The 27,620-nt window shown below is 36.1% G+C and overlaps 1 protein-coding gene across 2 annotated transcripts in view; it reads right to left on the bottom strand.

Moving 5' to 3' along the window:
- LOC129228634 (pyridine nucleotide-disulfide oxidoreductase domain-containing protein 1-like) overlaps positions 1 to 27,620 on the bottom strand; it is a 271,523-nt gene that overhangs the window by 6,935 nt on the left and 236,968 nt on the right. The window contains exons 13-14 of one of the 2 annotated variants that reach the window (XR_008580920.1): positions 10,538 to 10,699; positions 2,721 to 2,808 (exon numbers count right to left, since the gene is read on the bottom strand). The gene's annotated coding sequence lies outside the window, so the exon portion shown is untranslated. The remainder of the gene's footprint in view (positions 1 to 2,720; positions 2,809 to 10,537; positions 10,700 to 27,620) is intronic. The other variant, XR_008580921.1, reaches the window with a different exon arrangement.

The raw sequence follows: 27,620 nt of genomic DNA, 5'->3' as shown, positions 1-27,620 counted from the left end.
ACAGGTGTTTGCTTTGTCCTTATACAGGCAGAATATATAGCATAAGTCACAAGCAGAGCTGGTCTTAAGCCAAATAGAGCAAAAAGATCCCAATAGGTCCCCGCGCCAGCAGGGGCTCAGCTCATTTTTTTTACCTCACAATAATAAATAAGAAAATAAAGGAAATAAAAAGTTCAATATGCTTAACTGATATTTAATCTGGGGATATGGAGCTACTTTCAGTGCGATTAAGGGTGTAGGGAAGTTTCCTGAGGCAGGTATCCTGTTAGTAAATATATGTCCAAAACTGCTAGTTTCAAATTAATTTCCAGAAGAAAAAAAATAAAAGATATAGACAGTTGAACATTTTTAAATCCATATCTAAGGCCATACCCGCTGTACCCTGTAACTTCCGGTCAAGAGAAAGTAGGTAGTGGGGAACCAAAATACAAAATTTTCATGATTATCAGCAGTTAATACGGTCCGCAATGACGTAAGGGTCAAGGGCCCCTTTCCCAGAATCTTACTGTTACATCGAAAATGAGGAAATTTACCCGAGACTCCAAAATTTCAGGAATTTCCAAAGCTATCTCTTTTTACTTCCTTTTACAAAAAAAGGAAGTATTGTATTCGCGAAAAAAAAATTCACTCGAAAATCGGCCTTAATTTCCATTTTTCTCACCCCCGAATAAATGCTGAGTTTTTTTTTCGACCCGACCACACGTGGGTACATGCCTAGGAACCTATACATACACCCGAAATATCCATTTTGACGACCCCCGAGTTAATTACAACGAATTTTCTCGTGACGTCCGTATGTATGTGCGTATGTGTGTATGTATCTCGTATAACTCAAAAACGGTACGTCCTAGAACAAGAATAACATTAGAACAAGATTAACAAGATTATAGCTTTTACTGTATATAACTTGCAAGTTCCAAACAAATATCCAACGCAGAAAACTTAGTTCGTTCAATTTGGGGCCAATATTTTTAACGTACGGGTAAGTTTTTACTACCATAATTCTGAAAAACGTTAAGTCGGTTTTTTTTTTAATATTTCCGGTAACTAAAGTTCTGCAAAAGAGAGGCCAAGCTAAGAACACTTTCGATCAAGTCACCTTTTGAACGAAAAAAGAACTATCAAAATCGGTTCATCTGTTTAGGAACTACGATGCCAAAATGGACACACAGATACACTTTTAAGACTCATTATCCGTTTCTTTTTGCAGCGGGGGGTACAAATTGGCTTCTGAAATGATACCTTATAATTGAAACAGGGAATAAAACCTAATTTAAACGGAATTTAAGAGTATTTTATTCAAATATTTAAGAATTTTTAGAATAGAAAAGATCCGTTTTAGATCCGTCAAAAAAGTAGCGGATACGGATACGGATATAGTTTTTTTATTTTTCCCTCGGATATCCGCGGATACGGATACGGATATCCGGAACATCACTAATCAAAATCTAATATTCAATGTTTTGTCAAGAACAAACAGAGTAGAAGCACTCCCATTTAGGACCAGATTAAGACATGGGCACATGGGGCACGGGCCTAAGGTACCAACATTTGGGGGGGGGGCACCAAATCTGTAGGTAAAATTTTGATTTTTGACTCATTCTATATCACACTACTGCAAGATGTTCGCATTGAATCTAGAAAAAAAAAAAAAAAAAAAATTCCCTGTAAAAATTTAATCTTTTTCGCAAATTCCAAAATTACCCCAAGTTTGTTCTACATTTAAAACACTATTAAAGGTTATACCATAGATAATTTTGATATAAATAGCTTACTGCAACGGGCAAAGTTTGACGACATCTTATATTATCATGTTTAGTTATCGTAATGCTATGTCACTTCTATTTTTTTAATAATGCATAATATTTTGTAACATAAAGTACAGCCAAATTTAGTACAGATATGTTAATGCGCAAGTATCAAGATATTTTAATGCTTCTCCGTATAAAAGAAGCTAAGGGGAGGGAGGTGGGCAACAAATAAATTTCGTGCCCACTGTCTTCAATAACTTTAGTCGGGCACAGCTCCCATTAATACTGAGACAGCGTGAGAGTATTACCTGCCTATCTCAACTAGATAGCTGAAATTAATTTGTTCTCAGTTCCTTAATTCTTTGATTTCATGTGTTCTAATAATAGTATGTTCAAATTAAAATTAAGTATAGCAAAATCAAATTTTTATGAGAAATCTCTATCTACACTGGGATAGAAATGGATCTGTTCTGCACTGAACAGATCAGCTTTTCGCTCCTTCCCGTCTATGCTGTAACTACACTACGTTCGCGGAAAAGATAGACCGAAAGCAAACAGGTTGCCCAAAGGCTTATCACTACGACGCCACTTTTGGGGATTTTTCTCAGGAATGAAAAAAAGTTAACCAATAGTATTCGCTTTCGCCGTCTGCTTGCCACCCATTTCTTCTTATCCAAGCCAAACACGTGGTTGAGATCGCCAAACGACGCGTTTCTTTACTAACCTTAAGCCTATCTTTCCCGTGAACTCAGCATAGTGTACGTTGTAATATTACAATCGAACCTCGTTAATTCGAATTACTACTAAGACGAACCGCATTTACGATTCCCGTCCTTTTTTTAAAAAATTTGTTTACTGTTTTTCGGATAAGATGGACTACGGTTAAGATGAATTAATTTCAAAGGTCCCTTTGAGCTCGTTTTAACGAGGTTCGACTGTATTTTGCATCATACAAAAGTTAATACGAACCGGTGCTAATCCAGGACATTCGTAAACAGTGTAGAATTCTTCTTCTTTAAATTCTTCAGTAGTTTTTCGTGGCCGCTTTTGAGGACTACTAGATCGGAAAAAATACAAAAACTGTTACGAACCAAACGAGAATAATTAATAATAATGCACACAGTAAACAACCACCATTTCAATTACAGTTCTTTATTGGGTATCTAATAAAGTAGTATTAGATTCAGGGAGAACACTACTCATAATGTGATTAAAGGAAAACTTTCAGTAGACCATGGTGTTATTTTTCTCAAACTTTTTTGATTAAACTTTGATTATATTTCCTTAAATATTTTACGCAATACTCAGTACAAGTTCTTGAACTTTTAGTTCGTTTCTATGCGATGAAACAAGCACCCAAGTTTTCAAATAAACCTTTCGTTGAAATACAATACATACGTTGAAATTAGAGGTGGGCAATGTCGTTCTTTTTAATGATCCGTTCATCAGAGAATCGTTCATTCTTTTGATCTGTTTCTTTAACTCGTTCATTTTTAAAAAGTTGCTGGTGATCTCTGCACGACATACTCACGTATGTTCGAAATGTTTCATTAGATCAGTCATTTTCTTTGAAGGGAAAATAACTAAAATTATCTAAACGTAAGAAATATGCCTATAAAAAAGGATTAAAAAAAAACTTTATTCAGGTTTCGATGTATAGGATGTATGAGTACAGCGTTAACAGACTTTCAGGGCAGATAGAGTACACCTAGATAATGGCAAACCACACAGTAATGCATGGTCGGAAACGCTTTCCTGGCGCTGTGATGACACAAATCACCAAAAGACAAGACACGAATCAGAGAAGAAAATATGTTTATTATCCTTAGTACAGCAAAAAACTTTTAAAAAAAGAATATGCAGGAGCCAACGATCATCATCAAAGTAGGTTTTCGAAATTACGACCCCGGGCCGTGATGCATGCCTCACATCCCCGGCGTATTGAAGATTAAACGTCAAAGTGAGCGCGGCAACAAAAACCGCGTGTGCGCATGAACCGTCATCTGATGCTTCGGTTTACGTAGCAACATCTATCGTGTACACCAGACAAAAAGTTACCAGCATTTTTGCTATATTAAAAATAATAAACATGTTTTCTCCTCTTATTCGTGTCCTGTCTTTCTTGTGCTTTGTGCCGTCAGTATCGCGTCAGGAAACCGTTTCCGACCATGCATTGCTGAATAAAAAATTATCATATAAACTTTGTGCTACATTATGATTAAAGTGAAAAAAACCAACGTAAATAAAGCACAAATTTTGAAGAAAATACAGCATATATCTATTTCAAGGCTACAATGGAGTCTCTTCATCAGTGCAAAAATCTCACCAACACAACCAGAAGTTGCGAGAGAACTGACAACAACCACGTGGATACCGGTATTTATACCAAAGAGGGCCAACCAATAAGAGTTCAGGACACAAGACATCAAACAACCAATCAGCGAACAGCATGTACACTCCGGGTTCAAAGCAAGGGGGAGAGACAACTAATCAGAAGCAAGGAGACAAAAAGAGTGCGACACACCGAAGAAACAGGAAAGGCAATTATAGAAATTGCTACCAAATATCATGAAAAAATGGAGTGCTGGAAAAATCATTGACAAGAGAATGAGAATTTTTCCAAATATAGTAAGTTTCCCAGAAATCGAGGTCATAAGCCGAAGAACATTTGCAAATAATCTTTTCAGATGAAAAATCAAAACAGTGACCAGAAGTCCAACAATGCTCAGCGATGGAAGAACGAGCAAGTTCTTTATGTTTAACATAGTTTTCGCGCTCTTTCAGACGGTGCTTGGGAGCACGTTTAGTCTGTCCAACGTAACCAAGTACACACTTGCAGGAGGTGCTATAAATACCCCAGTTGCTATGGCAATCAATAGGGTCCTTTAAGTTTGTAAATTTTATCTTATTTACTGACGAAAAAGCTATATCTAAACCAAATTTCTTCAAAATCTTTGCAACTTGATGACTAACTTTTGGATAATAAGGCAAAACAATAGTATAGGAAGCATTGGAATCAGAAACCTTTTCAAAATGAGAGGGCTTAATTAACTTATTATACATTAAATCAATGAGATGCTAGGATAATAACCACGATCGAAAGCCACTGCTTTAAGATAAGAAAGCTCAGAATTCAAAGAATTGGAGGAAGAACAGATGTTCAAAGCACGAAGCACAAAAGCCTTGAATGAGGCCAACTTTTGTTTGGAGGATGAGAAGAACATTTGTGAGGAGGCAGTGTAGCAGCAAAAGGCTTACGAAACACCGAAGTCATAAATCCATCATTATTTTTAGTAGACGTCCAAAACAGAAAGAGAACTATCAGTTTCCATTTCAATAGTCAATTGGATGCAAGGATCAATAGAATTTAGAGTAGAAAGTAAAAGTTCATTATCAACATGGTTTTGGCCAAACAAAACAAAGCAATCGTCAACGTAACGAACGTAGAACGGAAAAGTTATGGTTTCAAAATGATTAGTATAAAAATAGTGCATATAAATGTCACTTAAAATAGGACTCAAAGGATTACCCATTGCTAAACCTTCAGACATGCGAAAGTAAGTACCATTAAACACAAAAGTATTCTACTCAAGACAAACACGAGTAAGTGAAACAAGTTCATCAATCTCAAAACTAGAAAAATGATGCTCTTGGAGTCTCAATTTAAGACAATCCAATGCCCCAACAACCGTTACATTAGTGAAAAGTGATTTTACGTCAAAAGAAGCCGTCATCGTTAAACCATTAGGCTTAAAATAACGAGATCTCTGAACTAAATGAACTGAATTTCTGACAGTGAAAGAGTTGCTAATCAAAAGAGAAGAGAAGATAGAAACTAAATACTTAGCTAGTTTATATGAAGCAGTACCAATGTTTGAAACAATAGGTCTAAGAGGAATGTCGGGTTTATGGACCTTTGGTTTTTGGTAGAGCATAAAACTTGGCACAGTGTGCAACAGAAGGAGTTAAAGACCTTTTTGAAGACTCACTGATGATAGAAGAAGATTTCACAACATTTTTAATAAGGTTAACCTCTCTAATACTAGGGTCTTTGTGAAGTGTCACATAAGGACCAACCTCAATTAGCTCATTACATTTATCTAAATATGAACTTTTGTCAAGAATCACAATTTGGTCACCTTTGTCAGCCTTAGTAACAACTAGATCAGGATCAGAACACAAACCTTTGATGGAAAAATTAGCATGCTTGCTAAAAGTATTTGAAGTCAATTTGGAATTAAAATCCACAGTATTGGCAATGATATGCTTAATAGAGTCCTTTTGAGAAGCAGTGAGAGCACTAAATCTAAAGGCTTTCTCAATTGGTGCAACCAACTTAGGAAAAGAAGGTTTTGAACAAGAAGCAAAATTGTTATTCAGTTTGAGAGCTTTAAGCTGATCTGAAAGAAGTATTTGGAAGAAAGATTAAAAAGCATTCTGATTCACCTGCGGGAAAACATCAGAAATATTATCAGCATTATTTGCGAAAAGAAATTCCAACTTCTTATGAAGAATAGACCTATGCTTAGAAGTAGACTGATTTACCCTATTCCAAATTATACTGTCAATCAAATCAAAATTAGAGATGGAATTCGAAAGTTTGAGATGTAACGAAAACAACTCATTTTCAGAGAAAAAAAAAGTCAGGCTGAAATGAAAATAATTTCACTGTAATCGCTTAAACCTTTAAAAAAAACTGTCTTTCCGTTACACATGGAATTGATCTGAACTGAAAGGCATTATTTTCTCTATTGTAATTGAAATAGCAGGGCTGTGGACATTACCGTACGTTGTGGATCGCTGTAAAATAAAATCCTAACGAAACATGAATGTGAAAAGGAGCCAAGTTCGATCAAAATGAGGCCCTAGGTAGACGGTGTCATCGATAAAACAGTTCAGATCTGAACGGGTACCAAGTTCCATAGCTGTTCCTTATCGAAGTTGGATTGTCCCATGTTTTTCAATTCATTCAGGAAAAAAAATATTTTCTTTGATTCCGGATTTTAAACTTGTGGCAAGTTTTGGTCGTCAATAAACAATTTCCAAAACATTTGACTACTGTCTAACCACGGATTGTATGGAAAGGCAAACATCCGGTTTACACGCGGAAATGGAAGCATCTATTAGTTTTCAGGGATGTCAGATTTTGCAGATGTATGTTAGCCTCTAAATTAAGCAGAGTCTCATTCAAATAAGCGGAATACACGCATAAAATTTTTATTTTTCCCCTCAATCAGATGGAGTCGCCTTAACTGGATGTTTGCCAATTCCATACAATCCGTGGTTAAACAGTACTACAATTATACAGTAACTTGCCAAGTTTAAATCCGGGATCAAAGAAAGTAAAAAATTGTTTTCAAAATGAATTGCAGAACACCGGGCAGTCCAATTTCCATGAGGAACTGCTATGGAACTTGTTATCCGTTAAAATCTGAATCTCGTCGGTGACACCGTCTGGCCAGAACCTCATTTCCATCGAACTTGGCTATTTTTCACATTGATATTTTGTTTGGATATCATTACGTTTTGAAAGCTAAATCATAGTAATGTTCTTCTTTAGAATTAAATGTAGAAGCGCGTACAAATACAGCTTCCATCCCTCCTGCTTTTACGATGCACTGTTTATTTTTCATTAGTAATTCCGAAGATATTTCGATAACTGGGGGTTTGGCGCTATTGTCAATATTATGGGCTATAATCGTTTGCTTCTGTCACTATCAGTAAGGCCATGACCGAAACATTAGCTCTTGGTCTTTGGCGGCCACAAATTTGGCAACAATTGAGAAAATTGCTAAGACTCCTAGTTTTCGAACTCTTCCCGCAATTTCTACATTGTCCGGAGGAATTATCATAACGTAGATCGTAAAATATGCAGAATTGGCGAAAACGTTTCTCCACTGCTTATAATTCCGTGGCGCCAAGTTTGTGGTCCTTTAAGAAATTAAAATGAAGCGAAGCTAAAAGACGTAATCATGGCAATGCAAAACAAAACATCAGTAATTTTAATGGAGATTAGATTTATTCGAACTTGATTTTTAACCGCTTGTAACTTTTTTTCCTTTGGAGATAGAAGATTATTTTTTCGACAGGTCGAGATATTTCTGGAGTAAAAAATGTCGCTTTTTCCAATGGTGTAAAAAAGAAAACTGCGGGACAATTCCTTCACTTTTTATTGATAGATTTAATGAAGAAAGTAGAGCTTAATTTCAGCTAAGCCTAAAAAAGTTCGAGCTAAAAACGCAAATTACTCCCATCGTAATGAAGTTAAAGCATTGAAACAAGTTGCTTAGAACGCGGAAAATTCTACCCTTTTCAACGATATGTAATATTAATATGTGCAAGTAATTTTTCATCCCTTTAATAGCCAATAATAGGCAATTTACATGAAATTTGGGCCTAAATTGGAATAAAAAAAAATTTTGAAAAAAAAAAATAGAACCGACTTCAAAATTGCTCTAAAAAGTGAAAAATAATTTTATTCTTTAAACAACATCGATAATACTTTTAAACATAATTTTTGAAGTTGGCGCAAAAACGATCGATAAAATCATTCACAGCCATAACTCAACTACAAGTATCAATTTAACCAGGTCCAGTTTCTTCACTACCACATGCATTACGCGTTGATGACAGCATATTTGAGTAACGATATAAATATTTCGTTCCTAACTTTGGATGATTTTTTGATAAAAATATGAACGAAGCATGGTTACAATGGATTTTACTTTTTGTTTTTGCGCCAACTTCAAAAATTATGTTTAAAAGTATTATCGATGTTGTTTAAAGAATAAAATTATTTTTCACTTTTTAGAGCAATTTTGAAGTCGGTTCTATTTTTTTTTTCAAAATTTTTTTATTTCATTCTTTTTAGTGTAAATGTAGATATTTCAGTAAAATTAAGAAGTTCGGCTCTATATCACTGTATTGCTTTAGAAAAGCCTTTATTCAAAATTATCATTACAATTACTGTTATATGGCACCAAACTTTTATAACAATGAGTTTCATATTGTCGCGTAGATGAAGATAGCGAAGACAATGTGAAAGCCAAATGAAGCGAATACTCGTTAGTCTCAATTCGAGATCTTTATTCAGAACCACGAAGAACGTTACATCTCCTTATATACAACTTGAGAAAGTGCTGGAACTTTCCAGACTCGGAAAGATGCAGAAATTAATAGAACATTCGAGAAAATAGGGGAAACAGTAGAAAGGAAATTTTAGTAAAATTCACTTCGTCTTAGTCGGGATTTGAACTCTGGTCGCTCGTGTTGGAGGCGAGAATTCTACCACTGAGCCGCCGTTATCCACGGATGAAAAGTGCGAACTTCGCTACGATATCATTTGGAAATTGCATAAAATTTACTGTTTTTTGCCCATAACTTTTTTTCTAAAGAACAAATATGGTCAAACAAAGTAATGGGACCTAAGTTGAGCCATCCCCTATCCATTAAAAAAAGAATCATCAAAATCGGTTCACTAGGTGAGACGCTATGAGTGGACAAACAAAAAAAAAAAAAAACATACATACGGTATGAACTGATAACCGCCTCCTTTTTGAAGTCGGTTAAAAAGAACTATTTATTGGATTTTTTTTTTCGAATTATAGCCTATGTCACTCAGTAAGAAGGCACTTTTCGTACAGTGAAAGAATTTTTCAAATAGTTGCAATAGTTCCGGAGATTACCTCGAACATATAAACACACAAAAATTAGTCCTCTCTCTTTATAATATTGGTATAGATTAAGCGAGATACTCTTTTAACCGATATTCCAATAAGCGGGCTCGATGGTATTTAAATATTGAATTTTTTCATATCGTCTGAAAACTTCTGCTTTCAACTGTTCAAAATTACACCTGATATTTTTTAAATTAATAATTTTCCTACACACTCTTAGATGTACTATACGCCATGTAGAATACCAAAGCTACAAACCAATAATTTACATCAATAAGAACTTTAGCTTGCAGAAAAACATATCGCACCAAAACTTGCACAATAGGGTGGTTCAAGAAAAAAATTTTCCGGCTAGAGTCCAGGACACCCCCTATTTTTTTAGATTTACTAATAGTATTATGGTGTAAAAGTTTTAGCTTCTTACTCAAATTTTAAGATGGTGCTCAATTTAACATTAGCCTTAGCATAGAAAATGTCACAAATTTAGAAACATTTAATTTCCCCAGCTGCTTTTATTTCCCCAGCTATGATTATTTTATTGCAATGTATATGCATATTACTCGTGTATATTATAATATGTAGCATTGTTTTTTCAGTTCAATGTATTTTTTTAACCTCCCTCCCCATACTGGTTAAGTTTGGGGGAGCTTGTTGAGCACCCTCTTTCAAAAGTGACGACCAGCAACAGGCTCTGGGCCCAGATAGACTGGTCCTAGTCAATTTACAATCCCCAGTGAGTATCAATGGCCCTCTTAAAACCATCTACTCCCTTGCTCATTACCTCCTTTTCCGGTAAGCTGTTCCAAGGTTCCACTACCCTGCTAAAATAATAATTTTTCCTAATATCCATGTTAGCCTGAGATTTAAATAGCATAAAACAATGAAGTTGAAATAGGAATCTAAAATTCTTCCAGTATATTTATATTACTATCCACAAGTCTAAAAATATTAAGAGGTGTCCTGTTATCTAGGAGAAACTTTTTTTACATGTATTTTTGAACCACCCTATTGTACAAGCTCTGTATGTCGATAAAAACCACGCATTAAACTAAAATATATTAAGTTTTTTCTGCACTTAAAGCTTTTTGTCTCATAAAATTAACTTATTACCTTTGTTTCAAAGCTGCTTGATGTGCCTGGTCGCTCGTATGAGAACCTTGATTAGTGTTTTCTTTTTCTGTGGAGGAAGCAGAATGAACTCTTTCTCTCGGGCCTGTGACTCCATAATCCGGGCACTCTATTTCGGCACAAGCTTGCTTGCTTTTCTCAATTCTATGAAAAGCGATATATTTTGAGTTGAACAATCATTTTATGCAGTTTCTATGCGAGTGCATGCAGGTAGTTATCAAAATAATGGAAACACTCTGTGACAAGTGTGTTGGGAATGACTACTCTGCTGTAAATGTTCGGTAAATAAAGGTTCTTCTGACTGCAATCACTCACACTGGTGAATCCAGATGGTGATTGAGTTCTGTGGTCGCCTTTGCTGCTGTTATTCGCTTTTTAGACATTACAATCCGCTTCAATACCCGTCGGTTACTTTCACTGAGCTTCTCTTTCCGTCGACTATTTTACTTTGCCGTGCTTGTCATACCACGTTGTGTGTATGCTGTCATGACCCTTCAGATACTGTACCTCTAGAAACACCAAATAGTTGAGATATTTCAGTCGCACTTACTCCAATTAGACGCGCTCCAACAATGTGGCCTCTTTTAAAGTTTAAGAGGTCTGACATTTCACGTGCTTGAAAAAAATCCAAGTCTTCTGAGCTTCAATTATAAGTCACCCTGCACAACCAGAATATTTACATTGCTATTTATAAAAAAAAAAAAGACAGATACCTAATTTTGTTCTTCATTACTTACGAAGCATATTCAAAAATGTCACTTTTATATATAAGTGTTTCCATTATTTGGATAACTACCTGTACATATGAATGCTTCACTTGCCAAATCGATTAAACCCATAAAACAAAAAGTAGAGAAAAGTGAAGAAGAAGGATGGTATTCTGCAGTGTGCAGGTAAACGGCAGTATCTGCAGAAATGAGTTGTTGAGATATTTGAAGAAACGTGTGGTGGATTCGATACTAACAACAGGAAAATGCTGGAATTAGACGTTTTTTTCGCGCCTTCTTCTCAGGGGAAACCAAATAAGCGAGCTTGTACAATTAAGGTAACGTATAAAAGATGATAAAAATGCAAAAAAAAAAAAAAAGAAAGAAAAATGAAAAATTTGCAGTTACTGCCCTTTACCTGCCTACGGCAGTGTTATCCGTAGGAGTAAATGGACTCTCGTGTTACATTTTCTGACGTCACATGGTCAGAAAGGTACCAAACGAAAACTTTAATATAAATTCATAGTCTGACCTCGTTTGTCATGAATTTGGCAAGTTGCCAGTTGAGATGATTCTATTTATAGCTCTGAAGGAGTCTAAAACAGGAAAAATAGCGAAGGATTTTAAAACGAAAGGTTTAATTCGGTTGGATTTTCTATGCCTAGAGTTTCACAAACTGGCACAACAACACTTAAGGTCAGATATTTTAGAGAAGCATTTGACCATATTGCTAAATTCACACCTGGCCTATAACGTAATATCAAAAGAGCGAGCGCAACGAGATTGGATCGCGAAGTCTTCCAAACAAAACTGCTTGTCGTTTCTGTGGGTTGGTGAGTAATAGCTAAAAGGGGACGAGGGTCCCCCCTTCCTAATTTAACCCACTTTTCTAAACATACACAAAAATTTCAACTTACGTATAACCGCAGGGAAATGTGATTTAAAAAAAAAAAAAAAACTTTTGACTATACATGCAGCTTGCTTTAGTCAAAACGCTAAAACTCTTATTAGCTAATTTGTTAACACTATGCAATATATGAAAAGAGCTTCAATAACTACTCAGAACAATTTTTAAAACTTCAAACCCCCATGTAAAATTCAAACAGTCATTCAAATAAAATTGAAGTGATTCCGTTGAAAATTTCCTCACTTTACTGCAAAATAATAATCTGGAATAGAGACTGTCTATAAAGGATGTCACACTTACTTTCAACATTTTTGATCCCTCCTCCCCTGCCCCTTCCCTTCCCCTAATTTCACGAATCCCCTTCCCCTCAAAGAGTGACAACATTTGTGGACGCTGCATTCAGTTTGCAAGTGTTTATGAATTATTATTATTATTAAAAATTTTTCTTACTAAATAGTTGGTCAACAATTTAGTGTGAAATATCACTTACAAGTAATAATAATAATAATTGAAAAAAATATTTTCATTTAATTAAAAACAGAATTTTAAAATCATTCTAAAATACATTATCACACTCTATATTAAGCTAAAAAACAATATAGTATGAATCATCTTTAAATCCTCATAGAAATAATAGCCTATGATCGAGTAACCCGCGTGTTTCAACAATGAAACTCGCGCCACGGTATGCTCATTTGATAATATGTTTTGGCAATGTTTAACATGCAGGGAAAGACTTTATTGTGAGAAGGCTGAACTCGATCCGGTAACTTAACTGTTTTACTGGTAAAGCTGTGTCATTTCAGGAGAATGAAGAAACGAATAAAGCGGTCAACTATGAACGCTATCTACTGGAGTTTAGGCTTAATTCACTGGAGTTGGGGTTGAAATTTCAACTATCAAAATATCATCAAACAGGCAATTGCTTCGTTCAAATGTAGAAGAAAAGCAACTTTCACCCGTCATACCTTGACGGGCGACTTTCTTGTACTAAAATATTCTCTACACTATACTGTCGTGCTAAGCGCAAAAGTGGTATCTGCAGCTGATTTCAAAAGGAGAAATTGATGTTCAAAGTTTTGCGCCTCCATGTATTTGATTCAGATGCAACTTTTTCACAATTGTTGAAAAAATATTTCCCATTGACAAATAACCGTAAAAAGTTGTATTCAGGTGGAATATGTGACAAAGAGCCATCTAGTGACCGTATCTCAAATTTGACAAAAAGTGCTTTTGTGCTTAGCACGGCAGTATATGTGTAGTCTTTTTGTGTGTGTGTGTGTGTGTGTGCGTGTGTCTGTCTAATGATCAGGACAGGATACGAGATTTTAAAATTCGACAATTAGCAGAGTTTGAGAGAAAATATTTTCTGTCTGTGACGAATTTCAACGCGTTAGTCAAAATGACTGGCGAATGACAAATTTCTGTAATTGCAATTTTCGCACATTGAAGTTTGTGAAATTCATATGCGTGAACAACTTCATCGTCTTTTACTGGGTGGAATTTGGCAGAGGATGCGTCGTCTCTCCCATGAATCATAAAAATTCATCGAAAACTTTCACGGTAAAAGGAAATAGAAAGGTTTTCACGTCCTATTTAATTTAAATGCGAAAGGGCATTTTCTAGGGTGTAACGCATTCTCATCCAAAAGACTATGAAAGTGTTTTTTGTCAGATCGAAAATCTAAATATTTTATCTCACTTAAATCTATTTTTATTTCTTTCAAAGATTTAATTACATTAAAATGCATGAGTCAGAAATTGCATTTTCCTTTTGACTATGATAATATCAACTATATTTTATATTTATCCTTAAAAAAGGGGGGGGGGAGGGTATTAAATACCTTAAATATCCCATTTCCCAGATACTCTTTATCCTCACTAGTATTATTAAGTGCGAAAATCAGTTTGCTTATTCCTTTGTTTGTTACTTTTTCAAGCCTTAACTACTCAACTGATCATTATAAAATTTTATGCGCACGTTGTCACGGGTACAGGGGGTGTCTTTCGTCTAAGAAAAAGATATTCCAAGTTTTTAATTCCAATTTTAAAGAAAATCAATAATTTGTAAGTATCTGATTCAATAAAAGTCGTATTTGATCGAGTTCTGCTGCATGTGAAAACCTTTGAAAAGCTGTAGTCGTAGGGAGGATTTTCGAACGCAAAAAAAAAAAAACTTACCATTCAAATTTTAAGACCGAAAAATGGCATAAAATAGCTCTCTTTACTCGAAATAATTATCGGATCGTCATAATTTTCATTTCATTGGAAAGCCCGTGAAAAATTCTTCCATAGGAGACTTTCTTCCCACGAATTTGAAAAATTCAAGGGCCTAAAATAACCAGGAAAATAATTATAATCATTTTTAAGTGAAAATCAATTTTAAATTAGACATTTTATCGTTTGCGCGAGCTCAGTTTTAATTAACGTGAAGAAATCATTGAGAAAAAATATATATTGCCATTTTTTACTTAAGTGTGAATAAATGAATTTGTAAAGTTCTTGCTTTTGCTTTGAAGTTTATTTCCTTTTTATTTTAATTTTTATAATGGGGGGACGAAGGGGGGATTAATTTTCTCTCCTTTTGATTGTTTTGCGCTAATTATTTATTTTTCTGATCTGCCGGCTAAAGATAGTCAAGGATTTCGGTAGTGTTGATGGAAACTTTTACTGTTGACTTTAACCTGATTGGGACTTTTAGATTTGCTGTTAACTTCATTTCAGAATTGATACTGGTGTGGATTTTGAGGGACTAACGTTGTTATTCTACTGGGGACTTTTAGAGAACTTATTCAAAGGGGATTTTTTTGAAGTACATTCCACTCCTGATGGGGTTTAAAAGAGAGACTATATTGATATTATTTTGAATTTTTTTCTCATTCTGATAGGGGTTTTGGAATTATTTTTCTCCTCTCTTATTTTAACAGGGAGTTTCTGAAACAGATGACCTTAACATGATAAGGAGTTTTACACTGTTAAAAATTCAGGAAGATTTTCTGGTAATTGTTACTGTAAAATTGCATCGCCGACGCATCGCTGATTTTTACGGTAATTTATACCGGAGAAATAAGCGATCCCAGCGCCAACTGGTTGCTGTGGCCTACCGAGGAAACCGTAAAATTTTACAGTAACATTTGACTTTTACGGTAATAGTTACTGGCAACATGGATGCCAGTAACAATTACCGTAAATTTTCCGGAAAATTTTTAACAGTGTAGGGATAGGTTTTCTTTTTCCTTATGAAGAGAGTTTCTTTATTCTAATGGGCATTTTTAGGGACTGTTGTCCTTATTCTTATGGGGATCTTTAAGGATTATTGTCCTCACTCAATAAAAGAATTCTCGGGACTAATGCCCAGATTTTATTGGGGATTTGGAGGGGGGGGGTGCAGTTGTTCAATTCTAAAGAGGATTTTAATGGTCTGTTGACGCTGTTGTGGAACTGTTGCCTCTATTCTAATGACTCATTTAGCTAAATTTCTTCTTAAATACCTCACGGCTCACGAGCCCCTAGTCTTTTTTTTCTGAGGGGGGGGGGGCGATGCAACTGTCGCGAACGCTCACGCAGCACCACAGGTGATCTGACGGGAATTGGGATTTTTAGGGAAGTGTTAACTTTATGTACATAATGATGTTGTGAGATTCCGGGCTGTTGTGCCGGTGTACGAGTGTTGTTACTCCAAACGTTTCGACCGCATCTGCGGCGGTCAGCTTCAGTGTTTACGTGATCGAAGCTTCCAGGGAAGCGACTTCCTAGCAACTGATGCAGATACCGAAGTGTTGTCGACATTTATGTGGGAAGAGCTAGCTCTCCCTTCGGATTGGACCAGGATCGGCTGATGACTGTTCATTTTTGTTTCTGGTTAGCTGGTTCATTCTCACAATTATGTACATATGATTAAAGCGAAAAATCAACGTAAATAAAGTACAAATTTTGAAGAAAATACAGCATATAGCTATTTGAAGACAACAATGAAGCCTCTTCATCAGTGCAAAGAACTCACCAACGCAACTGAAAGTCGCGAGAGAACTGACAACGAACACGTGGACGCCGGCATTTATACCAAGGAATTCAGGACAACAAACAACCAATCGGCAAACAACGCGTCAACCCGGGATGAGAAGAGCTCTTCTCATTCTCCAAACCAAAAGCTGGCCTCATTCAAGGCTTTTGTGCTTCGTGTTTTGAACATCTGTTCTTCCACCAATTCTTTAAGTGCTGAGCTTTCTTCTCTTAAAGCAGTGGCTATCGATCGCGGTTACTTTCCAATACTATTGTTTTGCGTTATTATCCAAAAGTCAGTCATCAAGTTGCAAAGATTTTGAAGAAGTTAGGTTTCGATATAGCTTTTTCTCCTGTAAATAAGATCAAGTTTGCAAACGTGAAGGACCCTATTGATTGCCGTAGCAACTGGCAGGGCCGATCCTAGCAGGTGTGCAGAGTGTGCGCCGCACAAGGGCGGCCAAAGCAAGGGGCGGCCGAAGGCCGCATCATATAGTTCTTATAATCAAGCAAAATTCCTCAAGAATTTCTCACAAGATAACTTATAATAAGTAGAATAAATTATGCTGATTTTTAAATGTTCAATTGTCAAAGTATGTGTCGATTTCCCGACAGCAAAGCATAGTTTAAGAAAAGTAGAATGTTAGGGAACATTGTGTTGGTTTATTGTCCATTCATATCTACTCTTAACACACATGCTTCATTTGGTTGCAAAGTTTGTGACAGAACCGGTAATCAGACATGGATACAGGGGAGGGGAAAGGCCCCCTTCTGAAGCATGAAATCGTGCCGTCTAAAAGGAGCACCGAGGGCGGCCACTAATGTTTACCCCCCCCCCCCCAAGCTTCTATAGATCTAAACAATGAAGACATATTTTATTTATTAAAAAAAAGTTATACTGATTAAATACTCTCGCAAGCATTTCAAACAACAAACTTTTTAACAAACTCTGTGTTTAACAATTGTGGATGCGTGGAGAGAAAGTGGAAAATTGCGACTCCCTTGAAAGTAACATATATGAATGACGAACTAAAATGTTGTACTTTTTCCCTTTTAGGACAATTTTTCTGATTAAAATCTTGAATGAACTGCAGGTAGGAGGACAGGGCTTTTGCCCCGGGAAGCAAATGTAAATGTAGCTCCAAAACGAAGATCCAAAAGGATGCCATGACCTCCTTGACGAAACTAAAGAAGGCTTAAAATTGCGTTTCTAGGACTTTACTTTCGGAAAATTTCGCTGGTTGAACCATCGATCTTAAGGACCTAATTAAGTCTCTGATTCACTTCTTCCACCTTAACTTAATCAAACATAGGCAAAAAATGTTGGCTCCAAAATCCGAAACGTGTTTTCAGACGACAGCCCTTCCTATCATCAAACGTCATATAATATTGCTTTGGCATTTTTCGAAATGTTTGCAGTGGAGGACCCCGAAATTCATTCGCAAACATTACTACCTAAGACAGTCTCATTTAGCGTCTTTAGAGAAGCCCCTAATTCCACCCCCTCTCACTTAACGTGTTGAAAAACAAACTAAAATTGCGTTTTTCAAACATCAGTTTCAAGAACTTTTGGGGGAAGACCCCGGATCCCCCTTTTCTCCAACGCAATCACTATACCTGAAAATTTCGTTTTTAGACGGTTCCGTGGAGCCTACATCATTTTCTTGGCAAAATTTGTAAATAGCAGTTGCTTTAGTTCCATTAATATTCGATGCAAACCCACCGAAAAAGACTATAGAAGCTCTCCTTCCCTGTAGCTTTCGATATGCTACGTACTTGCCACTTTCACCGAATAGTTTACAGTAATCCATATTACTTTGGTAAATCAACGGGGCTATCGCTTAGTTGACGCAAGTAGCTGACTAAATCTGCAATTTCTTGAGGATTGGAAATACCTGCAAACGCCATACGCGTACCCCTTATGTAAGCTTTTGGATTCTTCAAAAAGGCAAATAGCTCTTCATATCCCCACTTTCCGCCCTTTTCAAGCACTGCTTTTGAATAATTAAATGAGTTGCCAAGGTGTGCTTTTTTGTTTCCAACTACGTTCCATAAGTTTGGCCCTACTTTGTTTGCTCCACTTTTCTCGAAACTATGGCAAGCTATACATTTCTTCGTTGCTGATTTGCCTTTCTCAAAACTAGCATTCTGCATGAGCGCTCCAATATCGAGCGCCACTTGCTCGATTTTTTGCTGAGGTTCGCCACCGCCAGCAGCTACTATGGTTTGGTGTTCAATCTTATATTTCTCTGGACTGTAGAGCATATCAACCACATTGCTAACTGTCACAATAATCAGCCCGGAAAGTAAAATTGATGCTGCAATCTTATTAAGCTCCATAACTTTTATCAATTGATGTTGCTTAAATTATGCAAATATTTTCGCAAACAGTAAACAATTACCTTGAAGCCTGCCAAACATAAAAATTTTTACCACTTAAAATAAGAGTAAATCTCTTTTCCATTCCGCTTAAGCAGTCCGTGGTTCAATTACATATTCGTCTGAAATAACAGATTCAAATATATTACCTGCAAACATTGACGTAACAGTTACCCCTGTAACTATTCCTGTAGGTAGTGCGAGAGCACCTATACCTGCACCTGCTGCTATTGCCCACCAAGTTGCAAAGACACCAGGAAGAACGACATTTGCGGTTGCGGCAAGACCCACTCCAACTGCTACACTTGCAATTGTCGCAAAAAGAAAGGGGGGTATAAACGCTGCTATATTATACGTTTCTCTACAATACCTTCCTCCTTTTTCCATTTATTAACTTTATCGCGGTAGCAATAGCGCAACCCTATAGCTACAAGCGCTAGCAGAGCTGGAGATATAGCACCAATAATGCCACCTGCAAATAAAGGTGACAATGCTGTAAAGCTGAGCCCTAATCCTGCAAGCGCTCCTATTACAGCGCCCACTCCTACAATGATCGCTGCAGTTATTCTTGCATAGAACTGAATTGCATAAGAGTTATCTACTTGCTTATTAAAACCGGAGCTATAATCTCTTTTTCTACCCATATAACCTCCTAATACTTTATTAAAAGGTATATAATAGCACTTCAATTTGGGATTTGCAAGGTGTTTATTGGAGCTGTACCACGCTTCGAAAGAATGGCAAATTCAATTGTAGAACAAGTTTAAAAGTTCTGGTAAAGTGGTTTTGTTTTACTTACAAAATATGCTACTTGATATTTAAAAGCGCAGTATAACAAATGCACTATGGAGGTTACAAGAAGCAGATCAAAGGGAAATTTTAACCCTTACTCAAAAATTTGAATTACCAGAAATACTAGCTAGAGCACTTGTTACTCGCGGTGTTAATGTAGAAAGTGCAGGCAACTTCTTATATCCACTAATCAGATCGCTATTACCAGATCCCTTCCATCTTCTTGACATGGATAAAGCTGTTTGCCGCATAACACGGGCGAATTCCTGCACTAAACTAGCCTGAAATTGACTTCAGTTTCAAAAACACAGTTCGTGAGGGCCCACTGAACCCCCGCCCGCTCTTAGTCCCATCGTTATCAAACAATGCTTAAAATACGATTTTGGGACTTATATTTCTAAAGAATTCCGAAGGAGAACTGCCAGGCTTATGTAACATTTCACGGCGCTAGGGCATATCCATCAATCGTCGAGGTGAGGTGGAAAAAATTCTATAGTTATATATTTTTCAGATATTAATGTTGAAAAATATTCGAAAGATCCGTAGAAGCTTCCCAGTTTTGTTAACATCACCAAAGATAATATAAAATTGCGATTTTAGAAATATCCGTTTAAGAGCTCCAAAATCCTTCTTTCCCCAAAATAGCCTATAATGGATATCAGTTCCGAAAAATATTTTGGTTCGGAATATTTTCACGTTTCCCCTATTGTTTTAAATCCAGCCAAAAACGGGTTTTTGAAAAAATAGTGCCGAGAAATTACCGGAGGATAGCCGCTATATCCCCTACCGTCACCAAAGATGGGCTAAATTTGCGTTTTCTTTATCTTCTTTACTAATAATAAAGCTGAAAGTCTCTCTGTCCACAGGATGTCTGGATCTCTGTGACGCGCATAGCGCCTAGACTGTTCGGCCGATTTTCACGAAATTTGGCACAAAGATAGTTTGTACATTGGAGTTGTGCACCTCGAAGCGATTTTTCGAAAATTCGATGTGGTTCTTTTTCTATTCCAATTTTAAGAACAAAAATATCATAAGATGGACGAATAAATTCCGAAATTATCATAACGTGGAACCTTAACATCGGCACAAGACAATTGGCGAGATACGAAATTATCATAACGTGGAACCGTAACATGGGTACAAGCCAATTGGCGAGAAAATTCACCATACATTAATTGTAAATATACTTGCGAACCAAGAGACCTTTTAATTTTTCTATTACGGGCAAAGCCGTGCGGGTACCACTAGTAAACTTATATTTCGAAATCTTTCGATGGGAGACGATTGAATCTCCCTCCCTCTTGCAACGTCAACAAAGGTAACCCAAAATTGCGGATTTAAAATTTCAGTTTCGGAGATTTTTCGGGCAGAACGCCGATTGTTAGTAAACTATGGTCTTAAAAAATAGCTTCAAATTGGTTTCAATTTTGAAAGAATTTCAGGAAAGAACTGCAACATTACTTTCACCTAAAGTCTCGAAAAGGTTCCTAAAATTGCGATATTTGACGTCAATTTCGAAAATTTCTCCATGCACCTTGAATATACTTGACTCTTTTGTCCTTGCAACCAAACACAACTAAAGATTAACTAAAAATATTTTTCATACGCCAATTTCGATAATTTTCTTGGAGCAATCCTGCTCTCCTGAATCCCTGACACCTCCCCCCACGCTTCCCCTTCCTCTGTCCCTTCTCTGATGTCACCGAAGAAAGACTATAAAATGCGAAAAGTAACAACATATAAAAAGCACAAATTCGCAGATTACCATCTGCGAATTTGTGCCTTTTATACGTTGTTACTTGTCGTTTCTTTACAACAGCACAAAGGTATTTATTTATTTTACTATAAAATGCGTTTTTACGACTAATAAATTTTGGTATCTATTACTTTCTTCAAAGATATAAATTGTACCTAAGGAGTTTCTTACTATAAAAAATTTCTTCCTTTTTATAAGATCATTCTTCTGTCCCCCCCCTCCCCTTTTTTTTAAATTCGAATTTGGCATAGAAATTTAAAGAAAGATTTATATAGACGTTAAAAATTAGTCAAAATATGCAAATTACTCTTGAGGGGCGGCACATTAGGTCTTTGCACAGGGGCGGCCGACACCCTAGGATCGGCCCTGGCAACTGGGGTATTTACAGCATCTCCTGCAAGTGTGGACTTAGTTATGTTGGACAAACTAAACGTGCTCTCAAGCACCGTCTGAAAGAGCACGAAAATTATGTTAAACATAAAGAACTTGCTCGTTCTCCCATCGCTCAGCATTGTTGGACTTCTGGTCACTGTTTTGATTTTTCATCTGCAAAGACTATTTGTAAATGTTCTTCTGTTTATGACCTCGATTTCTGGGAAGCTTACTATATTTGGAAAAATTCTCATTCTCTTCTCAATGATTTTTCCAGCACTCCATTTTTTCATGATATTTGGAAGCAATTTCTATAATTGCCTTTCCTGTTTCTTCGGTGTGTCGCACTCTTTTTGTCTCCCTGCTTCTGATTAGTTGTCTCTTCCCCTTGCTTTGAACCCGGAGTGTACATGCTGTTCGCTGATTGGTTGTTTGATGTCTTGTGTCCATGAGCGGATTTATGGGTGGGCAGAGGGGGGCAATGCCCCCCCCCCCAGTTTTTGGAGGACTTTATGTAATAGCAACACATCTTCCAAATTTTTTTAAAAAAATCATTATTAGTTTTCTTTTTTGAATAGTTCAGAAGGGCATGGATGGATTTATAGGAGGGGGGGCATAGGGGGCAATGCCCCCCAGTTTTGGGAGGACTTTATAGAGTAATAACCCATCTTCCAAAATCTTAAAACAAAAAAAAAATCATTCTTTTTTTCTTTTTGGAATAGTTTATTGAAAATGAAGAGAATAGCGAATGTCCTTTTCTGATGGGGAGAAAAAGCAACATTAAATACAAATAGTACAATCCAATCTTCCAAATATTTAAAAAAAAAAATTATTATTATTTTTTCTTTTTTGAACAGTTCAGAAAGGCATGGGTGGATTTAGAGGTGGGACATAGGGGCCATGCCCCCCAGTTTTGGGAGGACTTTATATAGTAGCAACACATCTTCCAAAATCTTAAAACAAAAAAATCATGACTTTTTCTTTTTTGAATAGTTCAATGAAAATGAAGAGAAAAGAAAAAATGTCCTTTTCTGATGAGAGAAAAGAAAGGGGGGGGAGGGAAACGAACATTAAATAAAAATAGTACAGCTATCACTGGGGTGCTGAAAATGTGTCAAAATTCACTATTTTGAACTGAAAACCATTTGGGCAAGTTATATAAATGAAAACATAGGCTAAACGAGCTATGCATTCGGTTGCAACACTTATAATAATTGATGATTATTTTTACAAATTAGAACCTAAAACAAAGGGAACCCCCCTCCCCCATTTGCACTAACAGAACAATCTACTCGTTATGATTTGTTTTCTTTCTTTTCAGAATGTTTATTTTCAATTTGCGTGATTTCAAAAACTAGACATTTTGTGTTGTTACAGATTAAAAGATTTTGAAGAACCTTCTGGATTCACACGTTCAGATTGATAAAATTGTAAAAATCCTTTAACCGTAAAAACTGACGAATTTTCATAAAAATTACAAAAATCTGCAGGTAAGAATGAATTACATACAGGGCCGGATTCACCTATAAGATAAACAAGCTATAGCTTAGGGCCACTGCTTTGAAGTGGGCCCGTAACTTGCAAAAAAATGCATGATTGTTGCTTAAAAAATGGAAAGTGCTTGAAAAAACTAATTTTGTTTTCAAGTGGCTGAATTCCTTGAATATTTGAAAACGTGTGGCTACAAACCTCAAATTTTAAAATTTCTAACAAATGGTAGAGGGAGGAATGCCAAAATATGCCGAACTCAGCTCCTCGCTACATCCTGCATCAAAATTGTAAAAATCATGGTTCTTACGTTTGTAACATATTACTTGAAATAATTTTTGGTGACTCACATGTTTCATATCTCGCTATTTATTTAATCCCGAATGCAGTATTTTGGAAATTCTTTTGTATTGATTGCTTCTATCTTACTTCTACTGCATATTGTTAATCTGTTTAGTCCGGGAAAAAAATGATACACTACCTCTATTCCTTTTCGTTTTCTGCACTGCTTATAATTAAAAAAATGGTTGTTGTAATGAAAATTCTATAGTTTATCTTTTCTTTTAAACTTAAATAGCTGTTTTTTTTACAAAGTTTGAACAATACTGTACAACTGTATAATCCAGTACACAATTTCAGAGACTGGAAAGTGCAAATGAGGTGCCTTAAATTATTAAATGTTCTAAAACCGTTGAAAAGAATTGGCGCAGTATAGCTTACTAGGGCTCTTGTGCCAAAACACCCATTCTAACCAACCAAACCTTGAAAATAATTAGACAAGTCTTTGAAACTCCTTAGCAAAGTGTGCTTCAATTTTATTTCTTATCAAGTGCATAAATTATGAATTATTCAAATAAGCAGCATGTTACTCTCATGTTACCTATTTTCTAAATTTGTACACCATTTCTTTTAAAGTATTAACTTACATCACAAAGCACATTTAAATCATAAAAATTAAATAAAAAAAATATTCGTCTATTTTTCCCCCGAGATTTTTGTCTATTTAATTAACTCGTATATGGCTTCAAAATGCAGTATTTTATATCCATTTTACAAAATATTCTCTGGGGAAAAAACCCCAGACCCCCTAAAATTGGAGATATTTTATAGCCCACTTAAAAAGGGAGCCTTGCATCACTCTCTTGATACCAGTCACCCCTCTTAAGGTCAATTCAAAAATGACAGCATGAAAACACACATTAATGAAAACGACGCACAACAAAAAGTAAAGCATGACCTTATGCATCACAGGAAAACAGACAAAACATGCGGGGGGGGGGGGCAATTAAAACAGTTGCTCAAAAAAAAAAATGCTGCCCCCCCCCCAGGAACTCCGTCCTAAATCCGCCTATGCTCGTGTCCTGAACTCTTATTGGTTGGCCCTCTTTGGTATAAATACCGGTATCCACTTTGTTGTTGTCAGTTCTCTCGCAACTTCTGATTGTGTTGGTGAGATTTTTGCACTGATGAAGAGACTCCATTGTAGCCTTGAAATAGCTATATGCTGTATTTTCTTCAAAATTTGTGCTTTATTTACGTTGGTTTTTCACTTAAATCATATTGTAGTACAAAGCTTATTTGATTATTTTTCATTCATTTAACTTATGTAAATAGTTTGCTTTTTCGAAAAATAAATTTTATAGAGACTAATGTCCAGATTTAACTAAGGGTTTTGGGACTGTTTTCATTATTCTGACGGGAAATTTCACACTTTTTTTCCCCTCTAAGACAGATTATCGAACATGCGTCACTTTACATAACTTTTATTTTTGAGGTAGACCGGGAAAAGCCTGGCCACGCAGCTAGTAGATTACGTAAATTAACAATGGATGGGGACTTATTTGGACTCGGATTTGAATGTTCCTTATTCCGTTAAGTAATTATCAAAATAATTTTATTAATATTTATCTGTCGACACTCATTTGTAATACTGGCATTAATTTCCCTTATTCCGTTAAGTAATCCAGCACAAATAGTTTTTGAAGTAAATTAATGGAAAAAAAAGAAAGAAAAAAGGCATATATGCACAAAATTTAAGAAGTTAAAAATGATTGCAAAGAAATAGGTATTAAATACTGTTAGTTAAAAAGAGAAATCACTGGGTGATTCATTTTGTATTTTATGTTAACCAGACAATCTTGACTAAAATTTTGTTTAAAACAAAATCTTGTTTCCACGAATACAGGCTACTAGGATTACTTAGGATCTCGCATTACTTACTATTACTTAGGATCTAGATTTACTTTGATTCAGTGCTAAGGTCTTTTACTCTACTCCAGGAGTTCTCAAAGCGTGTGCCACAATGAGGGGCGAAGTGTCCGCATTTTCAATGTGTAGGTAAAATAGAGATATACTAGGGTGATGTGAAAAAGTTGTGATTCTTCAAAGAGTACTGCGGATCGGAAAAGTTTAGGAACCCCTGCTCTACTCCAAAAACCGCTCAACGTATCTTAAAATGGCTTTTTTTTTAATTAAAAGAAATAACGTAAACACATTAATAAATAAATGCTTCTAAATTAAAGAGAATATTACATTCAAATGCTACATTTTTTTAAAAGTAATATCAAAAAATAGTTCAACATGTCATTAAAAAAAAATACTTTATACTGCCCTGAGTGAAATAGAAAGAAAAAAAATATCTTCCCTCTCATTAAACCCCTAGAACAGTTTAAGTTAGGTCTCATACATCAAAAATGAGAGAGAGAGAGAGATGCGTTTTATAAAAATTAGTTTTCTAATCCGTTTTGAAACAAAGAGTTCGGGAGGGGGAGGCTATAATAATGGGGAGGGAGGAATTAGAAACACGTAAGTTATTTAAAGAATTTGAATAGACTCTCGATTAACCGGGATCGGATTATCCGGATTGCGCATGATTCGAACGCTCCCCCCACCCCAAATGAAAAAAAAGTGAAAGGAAGGGAATATTGTGGAATGACTTTAATTGTGACTCTCTTTATTGCAATACTTTTCTTTAATTTTTCTCTTACATTATTTAATATCCTAATTGGAAAGATATTTTTCTTATTTTTCAAAAAAAAAAAAAAAAATCAAAATTTAAAAAAAAAAATCGATTATTCGAGACATTGACTTACCCGGCCCGAGCCATATTTCCCGACCATTCCGGATAATCGAGAGTTTACTGCAAATATGCACAGGTTTAGAACCGGAAACTAAAGAAAATGCAGAACGCAGGGGCTTACAAGGAGTCGAGGTATTCTCTAGCTTGAGCGAGGAGATGGGGCGGCGCTTTCTGCATAGCGGTCGCTGGTCGAAATGATGGACTTCCAATATCGCCGGAATGTGCTCCGGCAAATAAAGGGGGGCGGGGGCGGAGCGGGGGGAGGGAGGGAAATGATAAACCATCTAACTGGAAGCTCAATTTTGAAGAGAAGAAAGAAGGAGAGAGGAATTCGTGCAAATCATCATTTAAGGATCTCAGCTCAATGAATGTTGATCAATTAGTACTTGATGCGTACGTATATGATAATCTGAAATGAATGAACACCTCTCTGCAACAGAGTAACAATAGTAGACAACGTATGTATCAAGCACAATATAAGAAATTGATTGTCGGCACGTGTTTCGGGGTTTCAAGCAACCCCCTTTTCAATTAAAGAAGTGATTTTCAGGATTAAAAATCATTCGAAAAAAGGAATGAGAAACAGGTATCTTCAATTGATTTGCTAATTTGTGCTTGATATCAGGGGCGTGCACACAAATTTTGGGGCCCGTCACAAACGACTTTTACGGGCCTTCCTCCATATTGTTTACCTTTCTTTTTCACCCCTCATTTTAAAAATATCGGGCCCCCTTCAGGCTCGGGCCAGCAGGTGTCCCTTCTCTCCCCCCCCCCCCCCGACCAGGCCCGCGCCAAGCCTGATCGGCGCCGTCGTGCAAATTTCTTTTGAGCGCCTTTATGCAGTCGCGTTCGGTGAGAAAATACAGTTAACGCCTGAAGTGAGGTCTTGTAGACATATAAAATAGGCAAAATACATTCGGCATTTTATTTATTAAAAAACAATGCGAAAATATTTTATTTTGGAATAGTGTACGTTTTTAATTCATGTCTCGGAGTTATTTCAAGTTCCATTGCTCCTTTGGTTTGCTAATGCGTTTTGGAAAAAGGAAATTTTTTAAGTATCAAAGTCAAACGTTTCACAAAAATATCTCTCTAATCTCCAATTGATGGATAGTTCATCAAACTTTTATGCCTATCAAATTATGACAACAGAATACTGATTTTATTTCTAAAGTATAATAATAATAGAGTAGAGGATATTCCACTATAAAATCTGAAACTAAGCATACTAAAACACAGAATCGTTAAAAGGAGGCTTTAAAAAAAAAAAAATACACAGATAGTTAAAGAAAAAAAAAGGGGGGGGGGAATCGAGTAATTATGGTTATGTCCAATGCCGCGGATGAACGTCAATTTGCGCCCTAGGCCAAGTTTCGAGATAACTACCCACCTCATATTTCTGAACTCAATCGAAATCGTGTTTCTTCCCCCCCTCCCCGTTCGATAAGATGAGGCAAGGGATTCTTTTTTTTTAATTTTCTCCGATGATGTTCCCCGAAAGCATCCCCGAAAGAGTTCTGAGATGCTCGCTCGAAATTTTTTTCAAAATTGAAGATTTAGAAATGAAATTTTAGATCACGTATT

The sequence above is a fragment of the Uloborus diversus genome, chromosome 1, assembly GCF_026930045.1.
Source record: "Uloborus diversus isolate 005 chromosome 1, Udiv.v.3.1, whole genome shotgun sequence".
NCBI lineage: Eukaryota > Metazoa > Arthropoda > Arachnida > Araneae > Uloboridae > Uloborus > Uloborus diversus.
Note: the sequence above shows the minus strand (reverse complement) of the source record. Positions and strands in the feature narration are given on the sequence as shown.